This window comes from Meles meles, chromosome 4 (assembly GCF_922984935.1).
Source record: "Meles meles chromosome 4, mMelMel3.1 paternal haplotype, whole genome shotgun sequence".
NCBI lineage: Eukaryota > Metazoa > Chordata > Mammalia > Carnivora > Mustelidae > Meles > Meles meles.
The window spans coordinates 4,088,387-4,114,447 of NC_060069.1; positions in this window are offsets into that span (position 1 = coordinate 4,088,387).

A 26,061-nucleotide genomic window follows, 5' to 3' on the forward strand; every position below is an offset into this window, starting at 1 on the left:
CAAGAGCCTTTACTAGGAAAGAGAGTGAGATACTGAAACTGGCAAGTTGAATCTGTTTCTATCCACCTATTTGAACCCCTACTCAGCTGAGTGAGAGATTGTGGTGCTTAGATTAGTTAAGGATAGGTGCGTGGTATGTTTTCATTGCATATTCAAGTGGTAGTGGGTTCAAATGTTGATTGTTTAAGGACTAAATAAAGTTTTCAAGAGGATTGTGTGTTAGGTAGGACTGTGTAAGGACTGAGTGAAATAATGTATGTAAAATCCTTAGCATGGTGTCTGGCAAGAGTAACTACCAAACAAATGTCAGGTCTTACTATCTTGGTTATATAACTTCACATTTGTTGTTGTTTGTATACATATGCGCATGTTTTCTTGAGTGGCCCTTATTTTTGTTTTTTTTTTAAATTATTTTGATTTTATTAAAAATCACATTGACTTCCAGTTATAGCAAAAATACAGACTGCCATATTTTATTGATTCTAAGTGGCATATTTTTCACATTTTCACATTGACATCTGAAAATGATGGTGTTCTCATTGCCTGTGCAGATACAAACTTGGTGGATATTCCTAATGATAGGACTAGATAAGATAATTGTATCCCCTTAACATTTTAATCAGCAAATGATTTAAGAACCATTAGAGGAAGGAAAATGAGTCCTGTTGTCATCAGTAAACCTTCCTTTAACACAGTATGTTAAGATCAAGAAGATATCAGCATAAATCTTGCACAATGGACAGCAGCAACTTTGAATACAAAACACAAGTAACAATGAAGTGCTTTTCAAAAACTGTTGCATCACCAGCTCTCTTAATAAAAGAAAGTAATGTCATGGGGAAAAACACAATTGATTCTTAGTCAAAAAGTAATTTAGAAACATCAAACTCAGTGTGAAGAAGTTTTAAAACTACCTTGACTGATTTTATATGACTTATGTTTCCTTTTTTATATATGCACATGATTATGATAAAATTATACATCTAAAAAGAAGAAATAAAAAAATTTCCAAGTGATAAGATAACTCTGTGTTATAGTTCAATTGACAGTCTTATTATTACTACCCTGTCCCCTTGGTGGCATGAAAAATAACAGTGTGTCTTATAATCAGTGGCCATTTGAATTCAGTGAAAACCTTCCCATGACAAACATCAAGAAATGATAGATACAGTATTTACTTCATTGTGCAGATGAGGTTGCAGTAAAGAAAGAGAAATACCTAGGTGCAAGAAACCATGAAGAAACGTGAAATGATTGGAATTTGCAGGTGAGTTTATGTTGGGTTTGCTTTGAGTTCAAGGAGGAAGATGCTCATTTTATGAACCTTGACAGTTGAGTTTGGCCCAAAAAGGGAACATGAAATGAGACTCTAGTGCTGTGTCAGGTGGAGAGTTAGACTTAAGAACCTTCATATATACAGGATCCATGAAGGGCAGTGTCCTAAGGAAATTAGGGAAATAAGCTATCCACTGGCACAGAAAGATGATAAATATTTTCTCTTCCTATTTCAGCTCATGCAGGAAGTCAGGGACATGAAAATTCCAAAGCCAGGGCCCAACTTTAGATGGCCATGGGATTTGAATTTATACTGTCAGCATTTTCTTAGAACGGAGAAAATGTCATGGAAATTGGTCCTCTGGGACTCTTGAAAAGAATAAATGCAAAACTACTCGGAGGAAAGTTTCCACAATATAAGCCACATAGATTTCTCACCCCAAAAGAGGGCCTAATGTTATAGATTGCTTTATTATTTTCAGTTCTTCAACCCTTCCTACATTCCCCTCCTACCTGAGCAATGTGACTCTGCAGTTCCTCCCATTAGAAGTAGAATGAATTTCTTACCTCATTGATGTTGGGTTTAACCATGTGGTTTGCTTTGGCCAATGTATTATTGATGGACATGAATCAAGCAAAGTTTTAAAATGTACTTGATGCAGCTATAGTTGCCCTCTTATATTTTGCTATCATTTTGTCCTCAAAATAAACAGACTCAGATGGACCTGAGTCTAACCTGCAGCTAGAACCCGAAGTATATCAGGAACTAACCTGTATGTTAGAGTCACACCTAGCAAACGCCTAGCACAGATTAGCCAAACCTCAAATGACCCACAGGTGTGAGCAAAAATAAGTGTACAATAATAATCATTATTGTATCTCTTTTGCACTGAATCCTAAAATGGTTTACTATGAACCATTACTGTGATGATAACTAACTGATTATAATCCAATAATAAGTGCACTTACAATTTAAAACACTTAAGCACATGAGCAATGTACCATGAGTAAGAATCAACAGAGACAATGCATGAAATAATTAGAAGAAGAATCTGAAATAAGAGAAAAATGTGAAAAAAAATGTATGTTTAAATGATTAAAGAGATAAAATAATGACTTTCTAGAGGGCCCTGGGTGGCTCAGTCAGTTAAGCATATTACTCTAGATTTTGGCTCGGGTCATGATCTCAGGGTTGTGGGATTGAGGCCCAAGTTGGGTTCCTCACTCAGTGTGGAGTCTGCTTGTGATTCCCTCTCTCCCTCTGTCCCTCCTCTCACTCTCTCTTTCTCTCAAAATAGGTAAATTTATTTTAAAAAATAAAATGACTTTCTAAAGATATATAAAATTTTTTGAAAAAAGTCAGTTAAATTTGAAAGAGGACCAAATATAACTTTTAGAAATGTTGTGGAATGTTGAACATAAATTAGAGCTGAAGAGAAAATTCCAAAATTCTAATCTTTCTATCACTAGAAGGTAGACCTGGGAAATTATTCAGAATTTCATATTAAGAGACAAAAAAGAGATAGGAAACAAGGAACAGATTAAGATGCTTATGTTTTTAATTTTGGGGGAACCTCCGTACTGTATTCCACAGTGGTTACACCAGCTTTCCCACCAACAATGCATGAGGATTATTTTTCTTCTACAATCTTGCCAAAACTTGTTTCTTGTGTTTCTGACTTTGGTCATTTTGATAGGGTTGAGGTGATATCTCATTATGGTTTTGATTTGCATTTCCCTGATGATTGGTGATGTTGAGCATGTCTTCAGGTATCTGTTGGCCATTTGTATGTCTTTTAAAAATGTCTGTTCATGTCTTCAGCTCATTTTTTAAAATATTTTATTTATTTGACAGAGAGAAATCACAACTAGGCAGAGAGGCAGGCAGAGAGAGAGGATGAAGCAGGCTCCCCGCGGAGCAGAGAGCCCGATGTGGGGGTCGATCCCAGGACCCCGGGATCATGACCTGAGCCGAAGGCAGAGGCTTTAACCCACTGAGCCACCCAGGCACCCCTTCAGCTCATTTTTAATTGGATTTGTGTGTGTGTGTGTGTTGGATTGTATAAGTTCTTTATATATTTTACATATTAACCTCTTATCAGATATATCATTTGCAAATATCTTCTCCCATTCAATAGGTTGTCTTTTTGTGGTTTTTTTTTTTTGATGGTTCCCTTTGCTGTGCAAAATCTTTTATTCCAAAAGACATATGCACCCCTATGTTTATTGCAGGATTATTTATAATAATATTATATATATATATAATATATATATAATATTATATTATACATAATATTATATTATACATAATATATATTAATTATATATTATATTATACATAATATAATATTATAATATTTATAATAAACTCAATTTTCTATCCATAAATGAATGCATAAAGAAGATGTGGGGTGTACACACACACACACACACACACACACACACCACTGGACTCTTACTCCGCCATAAAAAGAATGATATCTTGCCATTTGCAACAACATGGGTGGATCTAGAGGGTATAATGCTAAGTGAAATAAGGCAGAGAATGACAAATTCTATATTATTTCACCCATATGTGGAATTTAAGAAACAAAACAAATGAGCAGAGGAAAAAAGGGATTTAAAAAAAGACTCTTAAATATAGAGAACAAATTGATGATTACCAGAGGGGGAGGTGGCTGAGAGAATGGATGAAATAGATGAAGGGGATTAAGTGTACATTTACTGGGGAACCTGGGTGTCTCAGTGGGTTAAAGTCTCTGCCTTTGGCTCAGGTCATGATCCCAGGGTCCTGGGATCGGGTCCTGGGATCAAGCCCTGCATCGGGCTCTCTGCTCAGCAGGGAGCCTCCTTCCTCCTCCTCTCTCTCTGCCTCCCGCTCTGTCTACTTGTGATCTCTGTCTGTCAAATAAATAAATAAAATCTTTTAAAAAAAGAGTACACTTATTGTGATGAGCACTAAGTAATGCATAGAATTGTTGAGTCATTATATTGTACACCTGAAACTAATATAACACTGTATATTAATTATACCTGAATCAAAAAATAAATTTAAAAAGGGGGCACCTGGGGGACTTAGGTGGTTAAGTATCTGACTCCTGATCTCAGCTCAGGTCTTGCTCTCAGGGTTGTGAGTTCAAATCCTGTGTTGGGCTCCACACAGGGCATAGAACCTACTTAAAAATAAAAAAATGGGGGGGAAAGGAAAGAAAATTTTAAAAGATGCTTGGATATAATAGGTTCATTACAATTGAAGAATAATATGACAGTGGGAATAGGACAAAGCAATATTTTAACATAATGGGAAGACAAGAATGAAATTTTTCCAGGATTTATAAAGGACATATATCCTCTGATTGAAGAAATATTGTGATTCCCAATCAGGATAAATAAAAAGAAATCTGCCACCCCAGGTATATTATGGTGAAATTACAGAACAGTGTACATAGAGAGAAAATGTAAGAGCCAACCAAAGAAAAAGACAAAATACCTAAAGAGGTATAACCATCAGACCATCATGATAGTCCACAAAAATGAGAGCTTGAGGAAAGAAAAACGATTTTTTTTATTTCTTTTCAGAGTAACAGTATTCATTGTTTTTTTTTTGTTTTATTTTTTTTTCAGCCTAACAGTATTTATTGTTTTTGCATGACACCCAGTGCTCCATGCAATACGTGCCCTCCCTATTACCCACCACCTGGTTAGTATTCATTGTTTTTACACCACACCCAGTGCTCCATGCAATATGTGCCCACCCACCACGTGGTTCCCCCAACCTCCCACCCCCCGCTCCTTCAAAACCCTCAGGTTGTTTTTCAGAGTCCATAGTCTCTCATGGTTCATCTCCCCTTCTAATTTCCCTCAACTCCCTTCTCCTCTCCATCTCCCCGTGTCCTCCATGTTCTTTGTTATGCTCCAAAAATAAGTGAAACCATATGATAATTGACTCTCTCTGCTTGACTTATTTCACTCAGCATAATCTCTTCCAGTCCCATCCATGTTGCTACAAAAGTTGGGTATTCATCCTTTCCGTTGGAGGTATAATACTCCATCATGTATATGGACCACATCTTCCTTATCCATTCGTCCGTTGAAGGGCATCTTGGTTCTTTCCACAGTTTGGCGACCGTGGCCATTGCTGCTATAAACATTGGGGTACAGATGGCCCTTCTTTTCACTACATCTGTATCTTTGGGGTAAACACCCAGTAGTGCAATTGCAGGGTCATAGGGTAACTCTATTTTTAATTTCTTGAGGAATCTCCACACTGTTCTCCAAAGTGGCTGCACCAACTTGCATTCCCACCAACAGTGTAAGAGAGTTCCCCTTTCTCCACATCCTCTCCAACACATGAAAGACAATAATTTGAAGCAATAATAGTATGCCCAGATAAATTATTATTCAACAGTGAGGGCAAATTGAAGAACTACTTTAGAAGGACAAAGATAGAGCGAGACTATCACTCCCAAGATCCCTCTGAAAGAATGGGTACAGAATATATTTCAGGAAGATTTTTTTTTTGAACAAGAAGAAACTTAAACCCAGATGGAATGAGGAATGTTTTTGATGCAAGAAACAATGGTGTTTGGAGGAAATGGTAAATATTTTGGCGAATCTAAACAACATTGACTAAATAAAATGATAATGACTATTGAGACTCACTTGGGGACTTGACAAAAAAGACCAAACTAAAATACTAGACAATGTTAGTAAGGAGGGGAAAGTTGAAATTAGTGCATTTTTAGATTTGTATTTCTTGGCTTTTGTCTTTGTTAATTCACATACACAGTAAAAGAACAGGAATAGAAGGCAAACTTTCAAAACAGTAGAAGAAAAAAGGAATTTAAAGAACTAGCTATAGGGAAGTAGAAAAAAAAGGAAATAAAATAAATATAAAGGACAAACTAAAGTTGTAAAATAGTCATATATTTCAAGGAATCACAATTAATTTATATAGACTACATATACTAGTTAAAGGAGAGAGTCTCAGTTTAGATAATTTTTAAATCCATATATGCAGTTTCAAAAGATACCCTAAAATATAATGACAGAAATATTGCCAATATTAAGGTAGAACTAGTGATATTCCATGCCAGATTCTGGACAAATGAAAACTGGTGTAATTTTATAAATTTCAGTGAAATAGACTTTGGCGAGGGAAAGATAAAGGATCAGTAGAAAAATGATAAAAGGAACAGTTCACTCTAAAGATAAAATAATCCTGAACCTTCATTCAACTAGCATAGCCTTAAATATACAAAGCAAATTAACAGAATTAAAAGAGATTGAAAATCTCTGCCATTATAGCTCGCTCAGTAATAAATAGGTCAACTAGACAAAAAAATAGTAAAGATATCAAAGATTTAATAATCAATAAAAGCCTCATTTAATTGATATATAGAGTTTATATACAATAGTTGGAAAATAATCTTCATGCATGCATGGAATACTTATAAAAATTGAGACTGCAAAGTAAATTGTAATACATAGGCTACAAATTGTAATACATTTCAAATAACAAATATTATATAGAAAACATGCTCTGACCAAAATCAATAAGGAAGCTATCACTGAACCTAGAATATTTTGAAATTTATATAAAGAAGTTAAAAATAGTTAATGGGCAAATGAATAAATTATAATAAATTCTTAAGATATTCTTAAAATAACCATAAAACTACTGCATCTTGAACTTATGAGATGCAGCTAAAGTAATATATAGAGGCAGGTTTATAGGCTTAAATATATGTATTTTTAATAATAAAGTTAAAATTAGTTAATTTCTGGGCAATGATGATGGATTAATCATGGCACTCTAACACCTCACAAAGGTGATACATGAGATCAAGAGAAAGTAGCAAGCAGTAATATAAGGTTGCAAGCTAAAAAGTAGTTATGACTTAGCAAATCCAAAAGATTTGTATCATAAGTTGTCAATGAAGGAAACAGAAGAAACCTCATTTATACCATAAGATGCACAGAAAGCTCAGAAATAGGAAATCAATTACCTTTGGAAATGAAGTTGAAGGTGAGGTTAAAACAGAATTACTTGTAAATGGGGTTAATAAGTAGTTTGAGATTGAGAGAAGTTTTTACCATTGGTAAATTAGATAAAAATGTACTGCCCCAAATCACAGAACTGTACCCCTGAAACAAATAATACATTATATGTTAATTTTAAAAATGGATTATCCCTCCTAATGAGAAAAAATGGAAATGTTAGAATATCTATTATCTATCTATCTATCCATCTATCATCAGTTTGAAATCAGTTTGAAGCCATCATAAAGCTACAGAGGCAGTTAGATACCAAAGATTTGTGAGGCCAATATCTCAGTATCTCAAAATGAAATATCTCAAAATGAAAGAAGGTCCTGGGAGGTGAGCCTTCTTCTTGGCACTGTTTTTTCCTTTGTGACATTTGCTAATTTTAAAATGGCAGCTGAAAGATTGGAAAGATGAATAGAGGTAGATGAAAAGATGAGAAGCTGAAAGGCTGAGCAAAGTTTGTTTTTTTTTTTTTTTTTGTTTTTTTTTTTTTAATTTTTTATTTATTTACTTGACAGAGAGAAATCACAAGAGAGGCAGGCAGAGAGAGAGGAAGGGAAGCAGGCTCCCCGCTGAGCAGAGAGCCCGATGCGGGACTCGATCCAGGCCCCTGAGATCATGACCCGAGCTGAAGGCAGCGGCTTAACCCACTGAGCCACCCAGGCGCCCTGTTTGTTTGTTTTTTTTTTTTTTAAAGTCCAGGATCAGACAGCTAGCTTCCCAGGAGAACTCTAGCAAATATTTATTTCTTTATTTATTTATTTAAAGATTTTATTTATTTATTTGACAGACAGAGATCACAAGTCGGCAGAGAGGCAGAGAGAGAGAGAGAGAGGAGGAAGCAGGCTCCTCGCTGAGCAGAGAGCCCGATGCGGGGCTCCATCCCAGGACCCTGGGATCATGACCTGAGCTGAAGGCAGAGGCTTTAACCCACTGAGCCACCTAGGAGACCTGAGCAAAGCGTTTGACAGTTTTATGGCATCACACAAGACAAAAACTGTAGTTGCCAAAAATGAGCAACACTGGTAAACCCTTCAAATTATGTTGGAACCCAAACAGTTACTTCTTAGGAGTCATAATGAATCAGAAATATATAAGCCCTAATAGGAACTGAACACAAAGGAAAAATCCTTCAAAGTTCTGAAGGAAAATTATTTGTAACCTGTATATTATTTACCCTTTCAAATTATAAATTGAATATGAGGTTAGGGTGAAAATATTTTTAGACATTCAAGGTCTCAAAATATTTACCTAGAAAATTAATGGAAGATTTGCTCCACTAAAATGAGAATCATAAAATCAGAGAACAGAAGTCATACAGGATTGTAGCAACAGAGCCTTTGGGTAATGGTAAGGAATGTTCCTAGGAGGACAAGTGAGCAATAAGGGCAACTTGTTCAGCTCAGAAGAAGTTGGAAGTCCCTGGGAAATATTTACTTAAGAAGAGACTAATATGTAATGTGTCTGAATGGATAAAGGGTACATTTAGATAATTGCTTGTGAATATGAATTAGTGATGAGTAATAGACATGCAAATGAAAACCTCAGAAAACCATAAAATTCAGGTTAAAAAATGTTTTGCAAGAAAAATTTATCTTGGTATACAACAAAATAAATTCTTGGTTCATTTAATAAGAAAATTTGGGTAATCATAATCAAACACTGAATAATAAAATTTTTAATTAAATGAGAACTATAAATTAGAACTATAAATTAAAATAGAGCTATAAGTGGAGGCTTGCATGTGGAAAGCAGGAAAAGATATGTATTTTAAAATAGCAAATCCTCAGTTTTAATAGCGGGAAATCACAGGTAATGTCTACAATGAAAAAAATGAAAAGTAGCCATATATAAATATGTCATTTAAAGAAGTGGAGGTTTAAAAAAAAAAACACCTAAAAAAGTTGAAAGGGAAGAAAATGTGGATATGCCTGCTATTTTTCTTACAATGACTCCTGAAAAAAGTTGACTCTTTTAACAATGTACATTTTTATTTGATAAAAATTCAAAATAAAAGCAGAAGGCCAAGTAGAACTTTACAAAAATTAGATAAGCATATAGCTAAATGAATTAGAAAATTAAGTTTCATAAAACCACAAACTAGAAAGAAGGCAGTAACAAAAATAATGGCAAAAGTTAAATTAAAAGCAAAAGTAATAGGAACCATTAATAAAACTGCAAGAAGATTATTTATTCTACAATAATATTGATAAATTGGGAGAGGAAAGTTAGAGAAGCAATACACTACGTATGAAATAACTATGGATACAGAACCACAGTTACTTGAACTTCATAGTGTTCCCTTATGACTTTTAAAATTATGAACTTCATACCAATAGGTTTGAAAACTTAAAGAAAATGAGTAGTTCTAGAAAAATATGACAACAAAACTGACTTGGGAAGACCTAGAAATCATTAAAAAATGAAATCTGTCAGAAGAAACACACACACCCCAAATTTAAATATAACTATAAATATATTGTTGGCAGATTAAATCTAGTATTGTACATAAAAATCATAAAATGTCACAAGCAGGAAAGAAATAAAGAATGGTATAATAATAGAAAATGTATTCATTTAATTTATTATTTTAACAGATTAAAGGAAAAATTATACGATCATCTCAATCGATATAGAGAAAGCACTCAATGATGTTCAATAGTCATTTATGAAATTTTAAAAAGTAATAACATTTTTTGTAAACTCGGACTAGAAGGATGCCTTCTGAATCTACTAAAGCATATATGCGATGGTAGACTGAAAAATGGCCCCTGGAAGATACCAGGTTCTAATTCCAGGCACCTGTAAATGCTACCTTATTTGGAAAAGGGGGCTTTGCAGATGTGATTAAGTTAAGGATCTTATGGTGGGAGATTATCCTGGGTTATTGATGTTGGTCTTAGATGCCATCCCAAGGGCCTTCATAATAAAGAGAGAGTTGGAGGGATATCACACACACACACACACACACACACACACACACACACACACACTCATGAGAAGTTAAGGTGAAGATGGAGGCAGAGATTGGATTCAGTGCCATAAGCCAAGGGAGAAATTCTTCCTTAGGTCATTTGGAGGGATTATGTCACTGCTGACACCTTGATTTCAGCCCATTGATAATGATTATGTATTTATGACCCTCAGAACTGTGGGAGAATAAATTTTTGTTGTTTTAAGCCATGTAGTTTGTGGTCATTGATGATAACAGCCTTTGAGAAACTTAGATACAGGTACCAAAAAATCTAAAGCAAGCATTATATTTAGAGACAAAATGTTACAAGCATTCCTTTAGAGAGCAAGGCAAAGAAGCCCTCTTTTCAATATTCTTCTGGAGGCTTTGAACAAGATAATAAGATATATAAAGAAAGAAAAGACATAAGGACTAGAAAGAAAGAAAATTTATTACTGACAGGAGAAATGGTTGTCCATGCAGAAAATCTGAGAGTGCCTGGAAACTGTTAGAACCAAGAAAGAGGCCAGCAAGTTTGGTGAATTCAAGAGCAGTGATATTGTTTCACAGTGTCCTTTTATACCAGGATCAAAAATTTTGGAGTACCCAGAGATAGTCCTAATCACCACATATAAGATCCATAGGGAGATCGTTATGAACATTTATTGAAGCATATAAAAGAAGACCTTAGTAAATGAAAGCATTTACCATATTCACAAATGGAAAGATTTGCTATTTTAAAGATAGTACCTGTCCAAATTAATCTATAGCCAAGACTATAGCAGGATTTTGCATCTCCCTATCTTAAAGCATGTGTTTTTATTTAATAAACTTTCAGAGAGAGCACTACATGATAGCGCTTACCATGAGTCATGTGCAGTTCTAAGCAATTTACAAATATCCACTGAATCCTTAAAACAACCCTATGAAGTAAGAACTATTATTATCTGTGATGGTTATTTTCTGTCAACCTGACGGAGCTAAGGGATGCTCAGGTAGCTGGTTAAAACATTTCTGAATGTATCTGTGAGTGTGTTCCAGAAGAGATTGGCATCTGAGTCAACATAAATAGGCTCAGGCTAAGTAAAGGCCTCTCACCAGGTGAGAGGATGTCTTCCAATCTGCTGAGAGCCCAAGAAGAACAAAAAGGCAGAGGAAAGGCAAATTTGCCCTCTAGTCTTAAGCTAGGACATCCATTTTCTTTTGTCCTTGGATCACAGCTCCTGATTCTTTTCCCTTTGGATGATTTTTAGGCCTTACACCATTCTGTTCCCATGGTTCCCAGACCGTTGGGCTCAGATTGAATTATACCACTAGCTTCCCGGTTCTTTAACTTGTATGTGGCAGATCATGGGACTTCTTGGGCTTTATAACTGTATGAGCCAATTCTTATATAATAAAGATGCATGCTATTGCTTCTGTTTCTCTGGAGAACCTAATACATTATCTTCATTTTGCTGATGAGGTAAAGAAGGTTGAGAGATTAAATAGTTTGCCCAAGGCCATAAAGATATTAAGTGATGAAGATCCAGACTCAGTCTGCTTCAAGAGACCATGCTATTAACAATTGAACCATATGGAGGCCACAGTGAAATTTTCTCATATGTGGAGATTCAAGACATGACAAATTTGGCAGCCAAATAAGTGGGGCTAAGGAATTAGAAAAAGATAAAGTTAGATATGTACCTCACACTTTTCTGGGTGGATTAAAGGCATGGGATAAAAAAATGAAATGGCAAAACTTTCAGAAGAAAGGTGGGAGAATATCTTCATGGTATTTGGAAAAGAAAGATACCTTAGGACAGCAAAACATAAACCACAAAGAAATTTTTTTAAATAAATAAATAAATAAATAAATATATTACTAAATAAGCTCTGTATGGTGAAAGAAACCATAAAATTTTACAATACAAGTCACCAACTAGGAGAAGATATCTACCATTGATATAAAAATTAGTACCTTGGTGGCTCAGTCAGTTAAACATCTGCCTTCGGCTCTGGTCAGGATCCCAGGGTCCTGGGATCAAGCCCTCATCAGGCTCCCTCTGCCTGCCAGTCCCCCTGCTTGTTCTCTCTCTCTCTGTGTCAGATGGGTGAATAAAATCTTCTGAAAAATCAATATGGAAAAGAAAAACCAACAGAATGGGTGAATAGTATAAGTAATCAAGAGAGGGGAAGAAACCTAAAGACTAGAAATAATGCTCAACTTTATGAGTAATCAAGTAGATGCAAATTAAGACACAGTGATAACAATTTACTACACATATATAACATGTATAAAGATATATAATGATATATGTTTAAATTTATATACTTAAATCATAACTATAGCATACCCTATGTATCTCTTTCATTTCTCTCAATAAAATTTAAATACCATTGCTTATTAGTACACACATTGGTTTTTATGGCTGAGTAACATTCTATTATAGAGATTTGCCACATTCATATGCCAGTCATATAATTAAGTTGTTTCATTTTTGTTATTTTGCTTTTACTAGCAATGCTGCAAAAAACATTCTTGTACTTAGATAATGTACAAGTACCTCTGAAAGTTAAGTCCTTACACACAAACTTGCTGGGTTAAAATGCTGAACTTCCCTCTAAAAATATTGAATTAATTTGTAATCTCACCAATGGGTGTGAGAATATCTATTTTCAACTCTACTGCATACTTTAAATTTTTGATCTAATACACAGACCATGCTCTTTGGTTTCAGTTCAATGCATATTTTCATAATTATCAGTGAGATTGCACAAATATAAAAAAATTTCCTCCTGTTGTTTATTATTATCCTTATGATTTCATTTTATGTTTAAACTTTTGATGCAAGTGAATCATTTTTGATTTAATAAATAAGGTACTGATCAAGGTTTATTTTGTTCCAAATGGCTAGCCAGTTGTTACAACATCATTTGCTAACTAATCTATCATTTTCCCACTGAATGGTAATGCCACATTCTCTAAATTAAATCCCCATATGGGCTTGGATCCATTTCCAAACTCTCTTTTCCAATGGCTGTTTTATTTATGTGCCAGTACCAGATTGTTTAAATTATTGTAAGTTTATTATATGTTTTACTATTTGGTTTGGTGCCCCCTCATAATTCTTTCACAGATTTGTTTTGGCTATCCTCAAATATTTATTTTTCATTTGAAATTTAGGATACTCTTATCTTTTTTTTTTAAAGTTATAAAATGTTTTTATTTCAATTACATAATAACACTTATGCTTGCCTCAAATTTTATTGAGGTTTTGGTCCTTTTTGTACTCAATTATACCTTGTAACAGTGGCATGAATTCTTTCATCTCATAAAGTGTCAATAGCATTCAGAATGTACAGTCCTTTGTGATTTTAGTATTTTACAATTTTTTAATTTAACTTTACAATTATTTTTAAAAATGCTTCCTTGTATAGAAAATATATACTTCCTTCAGGAAGATCAAATCAAGAATTTTCCAAGAATATATTGAGATACAACAAATGAAAATATTTATACCAAAATACCAAAAGTGATTCAACTATTTTAAATATCCCGTTATAGTCAAACCAGCAGTTTGTGCGAGAATGGTACCTTTCATATTTTTCTCTTGGATCAAAGACAAATAGAAAGAGAAGTAATTTAAAGGTTAAAAAAATAAATTTCAGAAATGCTCTCCTGCACAAAATCTGCATTGGGAAGTGCAATTTCAACGTATGTCTCTTCCAGAAACAAATTAAAAAAAAAAAAAAGACTGTACAAAATGACTTTGGTACATAACCAGCATGAAGTGAAGTCAAAATCCACAAAATAAATTCAGGTATTATCAACAGGATCAAAAGTATCGCTTTGAGATAAAATACTTAATATGAGGTAAAGGGAAGTAGGATCTCCCAGTGCCTTAAGATATATTTATTTCTTTTTTTTTCCCATTTTATTTATTTTTTTCAGCATAACAGTATTCATTGTTTTTGCACAACACCCAGTGCTCCATGCAAAACATGCCCTCCCTATTACCCACCACCTGTTCCCCCAGCCTCCCACCCCTGACCCTTCAAAACCCTCAGGTTGTTTTTCAGAGTCCATAGTCTCTTATGGTTCGCCTCCCCTCCCCAGTGTCCGTAGCCCCCTCCCCCTCTCCCAATCCCACCTCCCCCCAGCAACCCCCAGTTTGTTTTGTGAGATTAAGAGTCATTTATGGTTTGTCTCCCTCCCAATCCCATCTTGTTTCATTTATTCTTCTCCTATCCCCCTAACCCCCCATGTTGCTTCTCCATGTCCTCATATCAGGGAGATCATATGATAGTTGTCTTTCTCCGATTGACTTATTTCACTAAGCATGATACGCTCTAGTTCCATCCACGTCGTTGCAAATGGCAAGATTTCATTTCTTTTGATGGCTGCATAGTATTCCATTGTGTATATATACCACTTCTTCTTTATCCATTCATCTGTTGATGGACATCTAGGTTCTTTCCATAGTTTGGCTATTGTAGACATTGCTGCTATAAACATTCGGGTACATGTGCCCCTTCAGATCACTACGTCTGTATCTTTAGGGTAAATACCCAGTAGTGCAATTGCTGGGTCATAACGTAGTTCTATTTTCAACATTTTGAGGAACCTCCATGCTGTTTTCCAGAGTGGTTGGACTAGCTTGCATTCCCACCAACAGTGGAGGAGGGTTCCCCTTTCTCCACATCCTCTCCAGCATCTGTCATTTCCTGACTTGTTAATTTTAGCCATTCTGACTGGTGTGAGGTGATATCTCATTGTGGTTTTGATTTGTATTTCCCTGATGCCGAGTGACGTGGAGCACTTTTAAGGACCTCAATGTGAGAAAGGAATCCATCAAAATCCTTGAGGAGAATGCAGGCGGCAACCTCTTCGACCTCAGCCGTAGCAACATCTTCCTAGGAACAGCGGCAAAGGCAAGGGAAGCAAGGGCAAAAATGAACTATTGGGATTTCATCAAGATCAAAAGCTTTTGCACAGCAAAGGAAACAGTTAACAAAACCAAAAGACAACTGACAGAATGGGAGAAGATATTTGCAAACGACATATCAGATAAAGGGCTAGTATCCAAAATCTATAAGGAACTTAGCAAACTCAACACCCAAAGAACAAACAATCCAATCAAGAAATGGGCAGAGGACGACGTGGATGGAATGAACAGACATTTCTGCAAAGAAGACATCCAGATGGCCAACAGACACAGGATACTCTTATCTGAAGGAAAAAATTATTTTGCTTTTTTATTGTTGTTATTGAAATTACAGATTTAGGAAGAATTGACATTTTTATCATACTGAGTCCTTCTAAGCCAACAACAGTTGATCTTCTCATTTAGTCTAGTCTTCTGTGTTTTTCAGTAAAACTTAAAAGTTTTCTTCACATAAGTATGGCACATTTTTCAGAGTTTTTTGTAGTAGTTCATTTTGCTTGGTATTATTTTAAATAATGTTTTCCCATCAAACGTTGGAGCTTTCTTGTCTACTGAAAAGTTATTTTTTTAAATAATTTTATTTTATTTCATTGTTCCAAGATTCGTTGTTTATGTACCACACCCAGTGCTCCACGCAAATCTATTTTTGACCTTAATATTAAAACTAGGCACCTTATTGAATTCTCTTCTTTCCTTAAAATAATTTCAGTGGATTCTCTTGGATTTTCCAGGGTGAAAAGTGTATCATATGCTAAAAATAATTATTTTGCCTCCTATTTTCTAAATAAGATTTAGAAATTATATAATATTTTACTATTTATTCCTTCTTTTGCTAAATTGGACTCGTCCAAATTTCCTGAGCAATGATAAGTAAATGTGTTGATTGGGCATCCTTCTCTCGTTTATTACTCTAATGTAGATACTTCAGGTGTAATTAACTATAACATTGTATATATAAAATGAGTGGTACAGTTGTATATATACCATTATAACAAGAAAATTTCTATTAATTTTATTATAGTAAGACATTTCAAATCAGGAATGTATGTTTTGTTTGAAAAATCCTTTGATCATCTCAAATTTTCTCCCTCTACTAATGTAAATAAGTCTATTAAATTTTTTCCTAGTACCAAGATATTTTTTTTCTTTTTCTTTTTCTTTATTTATTTTTTCAGCGTAACAGTATTCATTGTTTTTGCACAACACCCAGTGCTCCATGCAATATGTGCCCTCTCTATTACCCACCACCTGGTTCCCCCATCCTCCCACCTCCGCCCCTTCAAAACCCTCAGGTTGTCTTTCAGAGTCCATAGTCTCTTATGGTTCACCTCCCCTCCCAATTTCCCTCAACCTCCCTCTCCCCTCCATCTCCCAATGTCCTCCATGTCATTTGTTATGCTCCACAAATAAGTGAAACCATATGATACTTGACTCTCTCTGCTTGACTTATTTCACTCAGCATAATCACTTCCAGTCCAGTCCATGTTGCTACAAAAGTTGGGTATTCATCCTTTCTTTTTTCCAAGATATTTTTATATTGCATTATATTCTGCTTTTATATGCTGCTGAATTATATTTGGGAGAAGGCAAATGATATTTAATTTATGGTTTATACAGTGATAGTCTGGGTTAATTGACATGTAGTTTTCTAATTTTGTGTTGTCTTGGTTGAGCTCTCTTGTCAAAATTATTCTCATTTTACAGGGAGAATTTGGAAGAGTTATTTCTCTTCTTGTGGCGGGGGATAGTTTGTACACTATTGGAATTTTATTTGTCTTGATTATTTGATGTCATTCACTTCTGAAAACATTTCAGTTCTACATTTTTTTGAGGCAGATTTTGGAAATGGATGTTTTCGTAGAAAAGCCATCATTTCATTCAGGTGTCTTATTTATTTGCATAGCATCAAGGAAAGTATTTGCTATGTGTCATTGAATTCCTTCATTGTTTGAGGCTAGTTCCCCTCATTTTGAGCTGGATCCAGTTTAACTGATTTCATTACCTAGCTTCCTGTATTTCATACCCTTTTTAAAAGATTGGCTTTATTTTTTTTTTTTAAGATTGTTGTATTTTTAGGTAATCCCTACCCCCAACATGGGGCTCAAACTCATACCCCAAGATCAAGAGTCGTATGCTGTACCTATTGAGCCAGGCACACACTCCTAAAAGACTGGCTTTTAGGTAATTTTAATTTGGGTAAAAGGTAAGCTGACAAAGGGCCCAAAATACAGTGGCTTAATGCACAATGAAGTTAAGTTCTCTGTCACACAGAAGTTCAGCTGCCCTGGAATGGTGAGAGTTCTGTTCACAAAGTCATTCAAGAAGTGAGTTTCCTCCCTTGCAGTTCTTCCCACCCAAGGACATTTTCTTCATCTGTTTGACCAAAGTGGGATGGACACTCCCAAGTCTGTGTTCCGTAATGGGGAACAGAAAAGGGAGGAAACCCCAAACAAGACATTGGCTTTAAAATTAGTAACATAGAAGGGATGCCCATCATTTCTACTCACATCTACCTGTGAGAGTTTAATCACATGACCCATAGAGTTATGGGTGAGACTGAAACTTGTGGTCTTTGCAGGGCTATTATGTACCCAACTAAATGCTATTGCAAAAGAAAGAGGAATTTGATTTGGGGGAGACTTGGAGTCTTCAATAGACATTGAATGTCTATTTCTTATTTCTGTTATCCTTTCTGTTTTGTTATTAGTTGATCATACCAGCCTGCTTTGCTTAATTTTTGTTATTGTTTTTACTCTTTTGATAACTTCTGGAGTTGAATTCTGCCTGTAGTGTTAAAATGTTTAAATGGTTTAAAATGCGCTCCTCGTGGGCTCATAGTAGAATTGCACCTCTCCATAGCCATCTAAATTCAGTATAGAAATCTGATTTGCTTTGCATGTTGAAATGTGAGTAGAAGTGATGTACCTTGCTTTTTGGAATGAGGGTAGTTTAAGAGCCGTAGCACACTTTTCAAGTCCTCATCCCTCTCTCATGGTGATCATGTCCTTCCCATTGTGCTGCCTCCCAGAATTTTCGTGTGTTCAGCAACTTGGAAGCTCCTGAACGTGGTAATTTGGGTATTTTTACAGAGGCTTCATCACATATGCATAATTAATCATTAACTCAACTTCCAGCCCCTCTGCCCTTCTCAGACAAAGACGTAGAGCTATAAGTTTTGAGCTTCTAATGATGGTGACCAATGCCCCTCCTGAAGCTATTCAGGAGCCCACCAAGAGTTACTTCATTAGAACATAAGCCATTCCTATTACCCAGGAAATTCCAGGGGACTTAGGAGCCCTGTGCCAAGAACAGGGACAGATCAATATATGTATTTTTTATTTTCTCATACTCATGGTTTTAGAATGAGTTATCTTTAAGTTATGAACTTTCTAGAGTTTCAGTGAAAATCCCAAGATACTTAACCTGATGGGAATGTGGGTGGCTGCCCAAATCTCTGCTCCATTCTTTCCATCATCCAGCTCTCCACTCTTTGCTGGGTTGCTTGCTGGCTCGCCAGGTGCATGTGCATTTCAGGAGTCATGCAAAAATTTGGGGAAAATTTGTTTGAAGGTTTTGGAGTTCATCCTTCTGTGGCTCCCACTTTTCTGGGATCTCCCCTCAACTTTCAATCATTCTAGACTATAAAAACTGATTCCTCAGCTCTGTAAAACTCCTACTTTCTTCAGAGAGGTGCCCTCTCTGATCCTTTTACTGTGTGAACCAGGGAACGCAACTGGGAGGAGGAGGTACTAAATAAATGTAGATCTCAACCAGCTTGGTTTCTTTCTTTAAGGTGTCATATATCCTCTAGTTTCTGCCTCCTTTTTGTTACTTCCCAATATCTTCAAATAGTGTTTTAAATATTAAAAAAAAATTCCAGAGTGTATTTTTTTTATCAGCAGAAATTTTAAATTCTGTTTAAGTTAAGCAGGAAATTTATGATTTTCTTTTGATGTTTCTTGTTATCCCAGAGACTTTTGGTTTGCTCTCTTAGAGTATTTTTCCTATTAGATGGCTTCATCCTGCTTATGTTTATTGAGGTATAGTTGGTCTTGTTTCTTTTGTCTAATTTTCTATTTTCTGCTTTTGACAAGCCTTCTGTTTATTTTTGTTGTTTTTGTAGTTGTTTAGTGTCATTTGTGTGATGATGTTTATATTTATTTGCTGTAATGTTTGCGTGCAAAGAACCCAGCTTTATTTATTGCCTATGGCTGATTTCATTGTGCCTTCTTCTATTCTTCTATTCCCAATGATATGAGGCAAACAAAAGTTTTGTCAATTAGATATAATTCTTTTTCAGATAATTAATCATAAGATTCTAGTGTTAAGGTCAATCACTTGGGAAATTCTTCTGCTTTCTTCTCCTTTCCTTCTTCCCAGAGTTGATCTAGGTCCTCTGGCTGTGTGGCGAGGGACAGGATGGGGTCCTGTGGCTGTGTGATGAGGGAGAGGGTAGGGAGAGTGCCTCTTACTCCCCTGCTGTCTTTTGATCCTCAGTGCATCCTGTTGCTGAAATATTCCTAGCTAGTGTTCCTTATGCTCTTTTCTGCTGACAAAGTAAAATTCAGTGCTGGATTTTTTACATGGACTTCAAACCAGCTCTCATGCCATTGATCCTCTGAAGAATGGCCAGAATTCTTGATTGATTACCGGCTTGCATTGTCTTATGCTAGCTCATGTTTTGTGACACCATTATTTACCCAGTTAATAATACTGGGCTCACCCATCAATACCTTTAATTCTTTTCTTTTTTTTTTTTTTTTTTTGTTCATTTTCACTTTTGGAAACTTTGGAAACTTTGGAGACCTATCTTTTTTTTTTTTTAAGATTTTATTTATTTATTTGACAGATAGAGATCACAAGTAGGGAGAGCGGCAGGCAGAGAGAGAGAGAGAGGAGGAAGCAGGCTCCCTGCCAAGCAGAGAGCCCGATGTGGGGCTCGATCCCAGGACCCTGGGATCATGACCTGAGCTGAAGGCAGAGGCTTTAACCCACTGAGCCACCCAGGCGCCCCCTCTTTAATTATTTTCTGTATTCTTCTACTGCCACCCACCAGGCAGGGAACTTCCAGGTCATATAACGACACTCGACACTGACGCTCACAGACCTTGGCTGTAGGGGTAGGTGGGGTGTAAGTGTGTTGTCTGAAGTCTCTCTGCCTAGCATGTCTCTCAATTGTTCTGTTCTGTTATTGCGCAACACAGTGTGTATACATCACCATGCAGTGTATGGAAATTCTTAGAGAAGCAGTCTTTCCAAGCCATGCCAAGAAAGTAAATAGGTCATTCCCTTAGAGATTAGCATCCCATACCTCTCTGGATATTTTTGTAAGTTCTTATTTTAGAGAGGCCATAGTTCTTTTGTTGTTGCTTTGTTTTTCTGTTTGCATTTTACTTTCATGAGAAACTAGCTGTATCTGATTTTATATGTTTCTGGTATTTTTTTGATGAGAAGTATATTTTTATGTTTTATTGGTCATTTTTCCTTTATTATTTTCCGTGCTTTTGTATGGAGAGATCTTGAAACTGGGACCTGGTATTTACTGAAGAAGAGTGTGAAGAAGGGTCAGAAGAGTAAGCTGGGGCAGGGCCAGTGTGGATGTCATTCTGTTGTCTTGGGACAGGTCTGCCTGGTTCACAGGAAATTCTGAATATGAAAAACCTTGTAAGCTGTGGTTCTCAAATTCAAGTTGCATCAGAAAGCACAGATTAGGGGCGCCTGGGTGGCTCAGTGGATTAAGCCGCTGCCTGCCTTTGGCTCAGGTCATGATCTCAGGGTCCTGGGATCGAGCCCCGCATCAGGCTCTCTGCTCTGCAGGGAGCCTGCTTCCTCCTCTCTCTCTGCCTGCCTCTCTGCCTACTTGTGATCTCTCTCTCTGTTAAATAAATAAAAAATAAAATCTTTAAAAAAAAAAAAAAAAAAAAGAAAGCACAGATTATAAGGGCTTCCCTCTTCTGATTCAGTAGGCCCAGGCCAGGGCCCAAGGGCTTGTTTTTCCAACAGGTTCCCAGGTGATAATGATGATTCTGGTCTGGGAACACAGTTGGAGAATTGCCGATTTAAACTTTCTTTTCAACTGAACAAGATCAGCTACCACAATGTCAACATCCCGGCCACCCTTTCTGCATGCTTCCTGTAAGTACAGTGTATTTGTGCTTCCTTGTTCAGTCATTCCTGCCCACAAGCCGTGCATCAGACCCAGTGCAGAGATGCCAGTACAGACCGCCTGCACACTTGAGCTTGTTTTTCCAAGGAAGGGAGAAGTTTTGGTTCTGGGGGATGGGCCGCCTCTTTTAAAGGGTACCACGTACTTCCTGAGCTCTGCAAAGCTCTCCATTGAGGAAAGGTATTTCTGACTCTTCCTTATGAAACCAATTGAAAATAACACAGGGAAACACACACACACATACATCCCCCTTCCAAATTAGATGAAACTTATAAACAGACACATAAAAAAGCCGTAAAAAGTGGCACCAAACACCTTAAAAATTGGGACCTAGGTAGAGGAAAATAAAAACACACCTTTGCAGAGCTCAGGAAGTACGTGGTGCCCTTTAAAAGAGGCGGCCCATCCCCCAGAACCAAAACTTCTCCCTTCCTTGGAAAAACAAGCTCAAGTGGGGAGGGGAGGCGAACCATAAGAGACTATGGACTCTGAAAAACAACCTGAGGGTTTTGAAGGGTCAGGGGTGGGAGGTTGGGGGAACAGGTGGTGGGTGATGGGGAGGGCACGTTTTGCATGGAGCACTGGGTGTTGTGCAAAAAGAATGAATACTGTTACGCTGAAAAAAAATAAATTAAAAAAAAAAAAAAAAAAAAAAAGAAATACCTTTCCTAATAGGAAATGAGGTCCTGGGTATCATGTTTCCAAGGCCTATTTTAATTCCAAATATATCTTCTGCTTAAGTATTTCAATATTTGACTCTGCTGATGTATCAGTCAGCATTGGTTAGGTTATACACAGTAACAAATATTTCTCCCCCCACCCCCAAATCTGTAATTTATTTATTTATTTTATTATTATTATTTTTTAAAGATTTTATTTATTTGACAGAGAGAGAGATCACAAGTAGGCAGAGAGGCAGGCAGAGAGAGGAGGAAGCAGGCTCCCTGCGGAGCAGAGAGCCCGATGCGGGGCTCGATCCCAGGACCCTGAGATCATGACCTGAGCCGAAGGCAGCGGCTTAATCCACTGAGCCACCCAGGCGCCCCCAAATCTGTAATTTAAAACAACAAAGAATTTTTTCTCATTTACTTTACCTATCCATTGTAGAACAGGGACCCAGCCTTACGGAACAAACACATTTTGAAAATTGTTGTTTATCACTCCAGATGAAAAACAGAAGGACACAATGATTCTTACCATTTCTGCTCACATCTCACTCAGAAAAGCAAATCTCTTGGCCATGGCTAACGTCACATGGCTAAGGAAACACAAACTTATTACACTGCACAATGGAACTGCCGCAGCAGTTTCCACATGTGGACTTTCCTAAGGTAGATATGGGGTCCACAGCCTAGGTTACCAGAGGATGTGACCTCACAGCGGTTTCCATTGTAGAGTCTCTTTATCCCTTTGCTACTTTCTCGCAGGTTCTCAAGAAGCCCCACACATTTCCAGTTCTGTTCTATCCCACCTCTGACTCAAGCCCACAGTGACAGGATGATATCTACATCCCTAAGACTCATTATTTCCTCAGACAAAGCTTTGTTTAGAACTGAACTAAAGTGTGCGTCACATGGTAAGCAGAGAAGCTTTTAGAAGCTTTAAAACCATTCTTCTGAGTTTCGCTGCTTCTTAGCCAAGTTTAAGAGCATGTCTTATGCTATGGTCTTGCAAGGATAGATCTAGAAAATGTGACTACATCAAAGTAAAAAATACTCTGAATTCAGAATTCTTGAAAATGAGTCTATGGCAGGCGGATGTGAGTGGAATTGTCTTATGTCCCAAGTGTGAAGTCTTACCTGAAGGAAACTATCATCAGGAGATAGTTTTTCATGTGCATGATTGCCTCTGGGATAGATTGGCCAGTGTAGATCATAAATGGAAGACGTTTCAGTCAGATAAAGTCAGTCTCAGATTCCTTATCCTCTACTATTCAAAATACATTTTCATCCTGGTTTCTATTTTCCATTCACATTTAACTTTGTTACATGTAGGCTCTTGTGTTTCAAATACTCAGTAAACTTAAATATGATGCCCATAAATCCCATTTCATCTTCGGCACAAATGCTGTAATTCAAATGCCAGCTTCCCCCATAAAGTCTAGGATAAGTCCACTGGAGAGGTTCTGTGTGGTTGACTTTATAAAGGAATGAAAATCAGGCCAATAAAGCTGTCTGGATCTCTTAACTTGAGGCCAGTTCAAGAGTATAAATTAATCCTGACCTTGGGTGAAACATATTTCAGCTGAGACTGAAGTTGCTTCTTGTCAATGCATTTATGGATCTAAGCATTCTCGGCTATTAAAAAGTCAGTCCTTGGCATTATTGGAAAAAAGCAGCATGCAGATCTGGGAAGCTTATTGGAGAATGTGAATCTTCACAATCCTAGAAATCCTTTTAGCGGCAGCGAAGATGTTGTTATGTCTTTGATTTTTCACTTGGGCCATGGGGGCTTGTTTAGAGGGAGAAGAATGCCACTCAGCACCTGTGGGCCTTTCCCAGTCCCCATGATCAGGCATCACAGTGATCAGTCTGACCCATATACTGTCAGAACAATTCTTTGAGCCATGCTACCAATGATGGAGAAACTGCCTCAGCCTCCTGTTATTAATGGAAAATAAAATCAGAGTTTGTATTGAAAGTCAACTTTGACAATATTAGCTTCTTTAAATTGCAATATTTTCTAATAGAAAAGCCAAAGAAAGCTTTAGATGGAAGGAAAATGTTCAGTTTCAGGATTTCAGGAGATGGTATTGTACCGTGGCCATAAGCATAGGCTCTGGCTGTGCCTTATGATCCTGGAAAATTTACTTAACACTCTCTACCTCAGTTTTCTCATCCATAAAATCAGTGATAATCCTACCTCATTAAATTGTTGTGAGAATTGGGGCACCTGGGTGGCTCAGTGGGTTAAAGCCTCTGCCTTGGGCTCAGGTCATGATCTCAGGGTCCTGGGATTGAGCCCGCATCCGGCGCTCTGCTCAGCAGGGAGCCTGCTTCCGCCTCTCTCTCTGCCTACTTGTGATCTCTGTCTGTCAAATAAATAAATAAAATCCTTTAAAAATTGTTATGAGACTCTGGAAAACAGCATGGAGGTTCCTCAAAATATTGAAAATAGAACTACCCTATGACCCAGCAATTGCACTACTGGGTATTTACCCTAAAGATACAAACATAGTGATCCAAAGGGGCACGTGTACCCGAATGTTTATAGCAGCAATGTCTACAATAGCCAAACTATGGAAAGAACCTAGATGTCCATCAACAGATGAATGGATAAAGAAGAAGTGGTATATATACACAATGGAATACTATGCAGCCATCAAAAGAAATGAAATCTTGCCATTTGCAACGACGTGGATGGAACTAGAGCGTATCATGCTTAGTGAAATAAGTCAATCGGAGAAAGACAACTATCATATGATCTCCCTGATATGAAGACATGGAGAAGCAACATGGGGGGTTAGGGGGATAGGAGAAGAATAAATGAAACAAGATGGGATTGGGAGGGAGACAAACCATAAATGACTCTTAATCTCACAAAACAAACTGGGGGTTGCTGGGGAGAGGTGGGATTGGGAGAGGGGGAGGGGGCTATGGACATTGGGGAGGGGAGGCGAACCATAAGAGACTATGGACTCTGAAAAACAACCTGAGGGTTTTGAAGGGTCAGGGGTGGGAGGTTGGGGGAACAGGTGGTGGGTAATAGGGAGGGCACGTTTTGCATGGAGCACTGGGTGTTGTGCAAAAACAATGAATACTGTTACGCTGAAAAAAATAAAATGAAAAAAAAATTGTTATGAGACTTAAATGAGTTAATGCAGAGAAAACACTTAAATTAGTACCTAAGACAGAGTCTTCAGTACATACCAGCCATTATTACTGTTACTGTCACCACCACTACCATGGTTTCCCACATGTAGGACAAGAAGCAGACTAATGATACAGTTTACCATTTGCTTTCCTGCTGAGCACACCCCAAGTTCATTTTATTTTATTCTCTCAATAATATCCTGATGTAGGTATTATTCATGTGGTCATTTATCCTGTCTTATATATCAGTCCTCTATTCAGTCCATCTTTATTGAGTGCTTGTTATATGGCCAGGCACTTCTCTGGGTGCTGAGAAAAGAGCAGTAAGGAAAACAGGGAAGAAAATGGGCTCTGTCTTCGTGAAGCTTACATTTAAGGAAAGGGACAGAGAGATTAACTAAAAAACAAGCAGGTAAAATATAGAGCATGCCAGAGATCATAGTAAGTGCTATGAATAATAGCTACATAAGGGAGGTGAATCGGAGGAGGGTGTTGTAGTTTCAAGGAGAATATAAGTGAGGACCTCCATGGAAGGTGAGGTTTGAGCAGAGGCCTGAAGGATGTGAGGGCATTGGACCTGCACCTGTCAGCAGTCCTGGCATCCCAGCCCCAGAATGCAGAAATGCAGAGTGATTGGTGGTTTGGAGTATTTGAGGAAAAACACCAAAGACAGGACTGCTGGTGTGAAGTGAATGCATTAACATGCCCATAATGGGCACTCAGGAGGAGCAACAGGTTTTGTATGGCCTGGCAAGACTTTGGAAAGACTTTGACTTTTGTTCTCTGAGTGACTAGAAAAGCACTGCCTTTCTTTAAGGAACTAGATTTGTTCTGATAAAGATTTAAATCCACTGTGCAAAAAGGTTGTGTTTCAGTTAT